Source organism: Heterocephalus glaber, unplaced genomic scaffold (genome assembly GCF_053883595.1).
Source record: "Heterocephalus glaber isolate CG9 unplaced genomic scaffold, H.glaber_assembly_v1.0 deba00000896, whole genome shotgun sequence".
In the NCBI taxonomy this organism is placed as follows: Eukaryota; Metazoa; Chordata; class Mammalia; order Rodentia; family Bathyergidae; genus Heterocephalus; species Heterocephalus glaber.
This window is the reverse complement of record NW_028258170.1, coordinates 3,376,225-3,385,588: the sequence shown is the minus strand read 5'-3', so window position 1 is coordinate 3,385,588 and position 9,364 is coordinate 3,376,225. Positions and strand designations below refer to the sequence as shown.

At 33.2% G+C, this 9,364-nt stretch overlaps 1 pseudogene; it reads left to right on the top strand.

Annotated features, from left to right (window-relative positions):
- The first annotated feature begins 5,428 nt into the window (after positions 1-5,428).
- On the top strand, positions 5,429-6,350 carry LOC106008151 (olfactory receptor 10AG1-like; annotated as a pseudogene).
- Positions 6,351-9,364: the final 3,014 nt, after the last annotated feature.

Here is a 9,364-nt window from a genome sequence, read left to right as displayed (position 1 = left end):
ATTGCTCTGCTTTACAGTGTGAAGTGCCTGATACATTTAAATTGTAATTGTTATTCATATTTAAATGACTGACTTCACATAGTCAGTTCTCACATTGCTCAGCTGTGGTTTGATGGTCACACAATGATACTGTCCTTGAATATTCTAAGCCAGCAAAACTTTTACCATTTACTGATGAATCCATGGTTGATCAGGAAAACAAATTCACATTTCATCAACTGATTACAAACTTGTGGTAGATTTTGCTTTCTGCATTTAAAAGCTCACATTCAATCCAAGAGTTCTCTGGACTCTTATACTAGTGTGTGCAGCCTTACACTTGCACATGGTCTTCCACATCACAACACATATGACTTTAATAATGTCCACTTTCATTTCCTCATTCCACAAAAATCCCTGCGAAATGTCTTTTCTAATCTGTTCCAAAATTTATGGAGACTCTAGAGTAGAAATAATATTGGCCTTCCCTGATTATTTATACTGAGGTTGCCATTATTTGTGACAATAACCTTGGTAATTACAACCCCCTCCTTCTACTTGAAGTTGCTGTGCCTTCTCCTATCAGCATAATGGAGCTGCCTGCCTTCCAGCATGTGGAGGCCTAGTCAATATCTATTCCATGTGGCTGAGACCATAGGGAAGGGTCCGTTGCGAAAACAGTACACTGATGTTCTTCTTACTGAGGTTGCTTAAAGTGTCTAGAACATTCGTAATTCCTTGATGCCTATATCTCTCCAGATTTTACAAAAATATCAATCTGTTTGTGATACATACTGGATTGGTTCATTGTGGTGAGTTGACACATACACATACACATATCCCATTTAGCCCTAAGAGTACAGTTGACAGTTGTGTCTTATTTTACTGTTTTCTGCATTGGTCTTTCCAGTACTTTGGGAAGCTTGCGCTATTGTTTGTTGGGAAAGATGCAAAGGTTTTTCAATGAAGAGAATATGTTCTTTTAAAATGCATGACTTTGGAGAGGTTGAATTTTTGAATACAAAGAAAATCAAACCCCAAACCCCAAATTCATACCTTAAGAAGCTCAAAGATGCATCAGTGGCTTAATAATAGAATGTTAAAGAATACAGTTGTTGCAAGACAATATATGAAAAAGTATTTGTCATGAGTGACAGGGATCCTGCATTGATGAATCACCAAAGGCACAATCCACAAAATCAAATATGAATTTGATTTTATCAGTGCTGAATCATTTTATTCTATGTTGATATTCTTAACAGAATGAAAGTACAAGCTCAGAGTCAATAAAATTTTAGCAATTCACATATCCATCACGGTAAATATATGTGGCTTATTTGGAGATCTCTCTAAACACAACAGCTTGAGAAGAAATAGACTGAAATATATGAAGGAATTGAATAGATGGCATACTTATTTTAATAAATATATATATTTATGAGTTAAATAATCACATCAAAGATGCTTGTCATCATTGACAATTATTAAAATGCAAATTACAACAAAAATCAATACTGCATATGTAATTTACTATATAGGATTAAAATAAATTAATCATAGCTTTTCAAAATTGGTAGGGAAATATATAGACCTTATAAATGGTAATTTTCTACATGTATGTGATGAGGTTGTATGTTTCTAAAATATAATTTTTCGTTAGCCTAATCATTAGTCTTTATATTTGTATGCATATCCTAGGCTGCTGCAGCTATATCTAATATTCACCTCAATCACATTTTTTGAGTGTGAGTCTATGTGTGGAGTGCCTGCAGAATACTATTTTACTTACAGAAAACTATTTTATTGTTTTATAATCAGCCTGAAGAGGTCCTTGACCAGGAACTCTAGCAGCAACTAGTTGAAATTCTGGGTTACAACAATAGAAGAAAATTAATGGAAAAATGAAGAAATTTAGTTGGATACATAGCAGTCTAGCTAGTCATGATATTTCATAGCACTGTATATGTGACTTTCTATTAGATCATCTTAATTTGCATCATGTGTAATCTGGAGTTACAGATTTTTAATGCTTTCAATGTTTGTATTTCTAAATAATCACAAAAAATGAATAGAAAAATTATAGAGAATGGTAGATGAAGAATGTTCTGGCTTGTTTTACTAACTAATTGAGTGGCAGGACCAACAGGTTCCTTCAGTTAAGATGTGCCATGGGAAGGGGATGCACCCTAGGGTACAGAAGATTCCTACTTAAAGAACACTGCTCTGATAGTAGACTGTACATCAGAAGAAGGTTACCCTGTACTACAAGTAAAAGCAGACTCCTAAATTTAATGAAAAATCCAACTTCTTTGTCCTTGTCTACTTTTTGTCAGACAATGAAGGTAAGCATTATAATTAAACTAATTCCAAACATATAAACCTGAACTACTCTTGACAAACATGAAATTTATTTTACATATGCTTTCATTTATTAACATTGGCAAAAAGATTATATTACAGAAAATATTTTAAAAAGAATCATTCATTGATGATTAGTTTTATCTCAAAACTGTTCTAACATTTGATATTATTAGAAAAAATGAGAACAAAACGTGAAATATTTTTAATCTAAAAAGCTAATATAGTAAAGATTATTATTACCATTGCTTGATAGTCTTTTATGGGTTAGAATTTGTTAAGTGATTTTAATGTGTGAAACAACTATTTAAACATTTTACATGCATTAAATGTGAAGATTTTACCTTATGAAACCACAGTTACCCATAACAGAAGAGCAAAAATATTGAGTGGACATTATTGAAGAAGTAGACATCACACTACTGTCAAAGCTACACTTCTTAAGAGGTAATATTTATGACAAATGAATATAAAATCTTAGAGAAATACTAGCATGTTTTCATTTTTCTATTTAGAATCTTCTTCCAGGAGAAATAAATATTTCTGAAATGTATGTACTAATAGCTACTTTTAACTCCTGCCTTCTGTTTAATTTCATAAACTTAATTGGAGTAGAAGCTCTATGTTCACAGTGATGCTTTTGTTATATAAAAATATCTACACCAAGATAAACCATTGTTTCAAAGGAGATGTAACTATAATAAACTTGAAGTATTTAAAACAAAGTTTTGAATTTACCTTAAACATCTACTGCTATTTATTTTATCATGATATAGAAATTTCTAAATTTTTTCAAAAATGAGAGAAACCAGTGAGAATTTTGAAGGATTTGAGGAAATTCTTTTGGCAAGATCATGTTTAGAATATGAGTACAATTTGAATAGATTACAGTACAACATTTATAATTTTACATAATTTTTGCACAGAGAATTTCATTGAACATTCTTAAAATTGCTGTTATGTTTTCAAATAGAAATGTGGGGCAGTTTCATCAAACAGAAAAAACAAAGAGATTTCAGTACATGCGCAAGTCTGCTCCGGTGTGTTTTAATTTTTATTATCTGCTTTAGAAATCAATATAATTTCCTTTGTAAATGTATACTCCTGCTTGAATAGTGGATAATAACATATAGCACAGCAAAGAGCCTAATACAAACAGAAGATCAAATAAAAAGAAAAATATATATAAATTTCTGAGGACAATGTTTATATAAATGAATGTGGGATATATAAGCAGGGCAGTCTCCAATAAACTGATGATTCAGTCAAGTTTTCATCATTACCCATCTCTTAATTTTGCATTTAATTAAATAGTGGCATATATGTTTGCAATTTTAGGATGTTACATTAAAAAATTACACCATGGTATAGATTGTATAGAAAGCCTTGAAATCGTAGCTCATAATGACTCTTGTTACATAATTGTCTCTAACTTGGAGTTGTAGTTAAAACATGTTTACATACTAATATCACAATTTTCATTAACTTTAAGAATCCTCACTACTTTAGTATTTAATATTTTACAAGGAATAACAATTGCTATTTACTATTTCTATTGTCAATTAAAGAAACCTCAGTATGCCCAGGCTGGCATGGACTGTTGCTCCTTCTTCATTTCTCTCTACACTTTGAGGCTGAAATCCTCCATTCCCTTCTTAACCCGTGCTTGGCCTGTGCCTCCTGTGTGCAGTGAGTTAGTCCCTTTGGGTTTAAGTTAGTTACAATGAAAATGGAAATTCATAGCCAGTATTTACTACAAAGAGAGGGGTTGTTTCTCCAGGAGTGAATGAGTTATGCCACCTCCTACCAACTCTGCACTGTGAGCCTGATCACTATGTACTGCAAAACATCTACTAATGAAAATAAAAATAAAAATTCAAAACAAGAACCAACCTCAAAAATATATCCTAAATTCTACACAGCCATTTCTCACACACACACACACACACACGTACACATACACTTAGCAGACAAGAACAAATTATATGACTCATTTGAAATTTATACTAGGAGTCAGCAGTTCAAATTGTATGGAATAAATATACTATACATTACAAAGAAAGTGTGTATAGCATATATCCAAAGAAACTCTAACAAAGGCATGGAGATAAATAAAACATAAATAAATAATAACATGACAACATGCTTATGTGGGAACTTACACAAACACATGCAATTGAGCAGAGTGACTGAATAAATGAGCTCTGTAGAAAGCAGTGGCATTGATGCTACTACTGAGAATGTAAATGATTTAAGTAACAAATTACAGAGATGAATTGTGATTGATGTCTGTTTTATAAATAGGTTTTTCTTCAGAGAAAAGATCTGCAACTTCTATTTAGAATTGTTTTTTGAATAATGAGACTGCTTCTCTACTCTTGAGGTTCTCTGGATAGGAAACCTACCTTGATTTTTTATACCATTCCAGTTTTTTAGCAACAATCTAAAAATCACTTATACTACAATGTCTAATAGAAATGCATGGCTTTGGATTTCATAGACTTTAGAGTGTGATGAAAACTTTTAAGGGTTAAATATTGTAGTATAATACTTGGAAGTCAGTTGATGATTTAAAAAATAATAAAAGAAACTATAAACAGAATGTCAAAGCTAAAAAGTGGGATTACTTTACTGTACATCACTTTTAAAAATTATAAGTATATACTTCCTGAAATTATTTTAAGTATCTCAAAATGTTACTACACAGTGGAATTAATCATTAAATTAGAATAACAAAATAAACATTGGTAAGAAAGAAAGCAACTAATACAACAGAAACATTGATGTAACTGAACAAAAATCTAACTTTGCATTTGTGAGTGTTCATGTGAAAATTTTAAGAGACATGCTTCCTTCTCAGAAACAAGCGTATGAAAAAAACTTTAACAGAACAGTAATAAAAATTTACTTATGGATATACAAGCTAAGAAAAAGGATGTTTCACTAAAAATTCGTACCTCATGAAAGTCATAGGTTTTGATCATACAGAGAATTAGGAAATTTGGAAACAAATCATCTTTGCTTTATATATAAACAAAGAAAGCTAAATAGAGAGAAGTAACTTCATCCTCTGGCTGAATTCTTCCCACAGATGACACATGAAGAGATAAATGCAGGAGACAATGTTTCATGGAGAGGCACTTTGTCCTGCTGGGGGTTTCTGACCTTCCGAACCTCCAGGGGTTTCTGTCTGGGGTGTTTGCCATCATTTGCTTGGTTGTGCTAATTGGAAATGGCCTCATAATCATAATAACAATCCTGGACCCTGCACTACAGAGACCTATGTACTTTTTCCTGGCAAATTTTTCTTCTTTGGAAATCTGTTATGTTTCAGTAACTCTTCCTAGGATTCTGTTCAACCTTTGGACACAGTGCTGTGCCACGCAACTGTGTTTCTTCCTTATACTAGCAGCCACTGAATGCTTCCTACTAGTCATGATGTCCTACAACCGCCATGTGGCCATCTGTCACCCTCTGTGCTACTATCTGTTCATGAACCCAAAGAAGTGTGCTCAGCTGGCAGCCAGCTCCTGGTTGGATAGAATCCCAGACCAGATAGGGCAAATGTGCCAGATATTCTCTCTGCATTTCTGTAAGTCCAACCAAATTCCTCACTTCTTCTGTGACATACCGCCATTCTCAAGCTGACCTGTGGGGACACTTCTGCTCACGAGGTGTCTGTCTATGTAGTAGTCATGTTGGTTGCTGCTGTCCCTTTCATGCTGATCCTTGCCTCTTATAGCAAAATTGTTTCCACCATTCTGAAGTTGCCAACAGCCCAAGGATGAACCAAGGCCTTCTCCACATGCTCTTCCCACCTGCTGGTTGTGGTGCTATTTTTTAGATCTGATACCATCGCCTGCCTAAGGCCGAAGTCCAGCCATTCTGCAGGAACTGACAAACTGCTGTCGCTCTTCTACACTATTGTGACTTCCGTGTTCAACCCCTTGATATATAGCCTCAGGAACAAAGATGTGATTGCAGCACTGAGAAAATTATTGCTAAAAATGTAGTGATGGGAGTTTAATGTTTTTTAATCTTCTTATGATACAGTTATCAGACAAACATTTCAATTCCCTATATTCTCTCTTGGAAAAATCAATCACTTCAATCTTATGATGTATATGTTATTTCTGAATACTGGAGTGAATTTACTCTGCTTGGACATTTTCTAGGCAAATTATCTATGTTCAATATTCCTTGCCTAAAGAAAATATTTCCTCAGCAATAAAATTATTTTTATCCCATAGTCTATGTTAATACTATGAGCAATATATAAAGATGTAACATAGCTCTTTTTCTCCTAGCTGTAAAATGATCAATAGAGTGAAGAGACAACCTGTGAAATGTGAAAAATATAGTCAGTCCATATATTTTATAAGTGGTTCCTAGAAAATATGTATAAGTGTGTATAGGGAACTAAGGAAACTCAATATGAAGCAAATAATCTCATCAAAAATGGGGTAAAGACATGAGTAGACAATTCTAAAGACATGAAAACAACTAACCGATATGTGAAAAAAACTAAATCATCACTAATTAACAGAGATGAGCAAATTTAAAGCATGTCACTTTACTCCTACTGGAATGACTATTAACCATAAGTTGAAAACAGTGCTGGTGCAGAAGCAGAGAAAATAATGCATATTCCCACTTGGGTGGTAACAAAATTAGAATGAGCATCTTGGAAAACAATATGGAGGTCCCTCAAATAATTAGAAGTAGGATTCCAGTGTGATCCTGGAATTACCTAATCTTTACATATTCAAAGGTAACAAAGTTGATATGATGAAACATAACTGTGGATGTGATTTATTTTGTTTCTCTGCATAGCTCATACTTTCTTCTTACTTTCCTTTCCAAAGAGTTTGATTAAAACTGGACAATTTAATGCACTAAACAACTCTGTATTTTATTGTCATCAGGAAATGTTCATTTTTGACATTTATTTGTTTAATCAGTTGTTGGGACTAATTTTCAGAGAATTGTTTTGATTTTTTAAAAAATTGTAATGGTTATTTATATTTAAATGAGAGACTTCATATAGTCAGTCCCCACATTGATCAGCTCTGGTTTGGTGGTCACACAATGATACTGTATTTGAATATTCTGAGCCTACAAAACTTTTAGCATTTATTGATGAATCCATGGTTGATTTGGACAATATATTCAAATTTCATTAATTTATTACAAATTTGTGCCTGAAGCTGCAATATTAATTGTGTCTAAAGCAGGCTGTAAGCAGTGCAGGCTGCAAAGAGTGAAATGCCTCAGTTGGCTTACTTTATGAAGTGAGTCTCACTGAAGCTGCTTGACTCACAGAAGCACCTCATGAGCACTGTGGTAGCACATGGATTAGCATGATCTCCCTGCTAATGGCCACAGCAAAGACTGGAGAAATGGTCTGTGAAGCCCTGGGGCTTACATGAGATAACATAGTAGCCCAGGTTAGAGTAACTCACACCCAAATTCCATTCCTGTGACTAAAACCTTCTTTGTTTTATATATAAACAAAGGAAAGCTAAGGAGAGGGAAATTAACTTCAACTTCTGGCTGAATTCATCCCACAGAGGTCACATGAAGAGATAAATGCAGGAGACAGTGTTTCCACTTTGAGGTACTTTGTCCTGCTGGGGTTTTCTGACCTTCCAAACCTCCAGGGGTTTCTGTCTGGGGTGTTATTAATGCTGAAAATCTAGTGACCCCAGTGTAGTTAGAATTTTTTAATCTTCTTATGATACAGTTATCAGACAAATATTTCAATTCTCTACATTTTACTTTGAAATATCAATCACTTGGAGCTTCTGACATATGTGTTATTTGCATGAAATTTACTCTCCTTGGACATTTTCTAGGTAAATTATCTATTTTCAATATTCCTTACATAAAAAATATTTTCTCATTAATAAAATTTAACATTTATCCCATATTCTATGTAAATACTACAAGCAATATATAAAGGTATAACATAGCTATTTTGCTCATAGTTGTAAAATGATCAATAGAGTGAAGAGTCAACCTGTAAAATATGAAAAGTATACTCAATCCATATATTTTATATGTGGTTCATATCAAATGTGTATAGTGAACTCAGGAAACTCAATATGAAGTAAATAATCTCATCAAAACTGGGAAAGACATGAGTAGACAATTTTAAAGATTTAAAAACTAGCAGCTATGCAAAAAAATTTAAAACATCACTAACAATCAGAGAAGTACAAATTAAAAGCATGAGAATGACTTAACAAAAAGTTGGAAAAGGATGTAGAGAAAATAAAACATGTTCCCATTTGAGTAGTAATAAAATTAGAATAACCATCTTGGAAAACAACGTGGAGGTCCCTCAAATAATTATAAGTAGAATTCCAATGTGATTCTGGAATCAACATAATCTTTACACATTCAAAGGAACAAAATCAATATGTTGAAAGGTAACTGCTCTGCCACGTTAACTGAACCATAATTTACAAGTCAAGGCACGGATTAAACTTATTTACCCATTAAGTGCTTATTGGATAAAAGAGATATTTTATATACAATTTAATTCATTTGGATCTCCAAAAAGAATGAAATACTGTTATTTGTGGTAATGTAGAAGAACCTAGAGTGCATTGTATAAGGTCCTGTAAGCCAGGCTTGTGTACAGTTCCCTTCCTGAGACTGACTTGCTTTACTTAACTTAATACTCTCCAGGTCTATCCATGCTAGCACATATGAAGGGATTTTGTTATTTTTTGGCTGAGTAGTTTTTTATTGCATGTATGCACCGTATTTTGTTTATTCATCAGCTGAGGAATATTTGGGTTTTTTCTACTTCCTGGCTCTGGTGAATAGTATTTCACTCAACACGGGAATACAGACATCTTTTGGATACACTGGTTTCATTTTCTTTGAAGATATATTCAGCAATGGGATTTCTGGATCATACCATAGTCTAACTTTCCTTTTATGAGTAATTTCCAATACTGCTTTTCATAATTGCTGTACTATTTTATCCTTCTTCCAATAGCATACAAAGCTTTTTTTC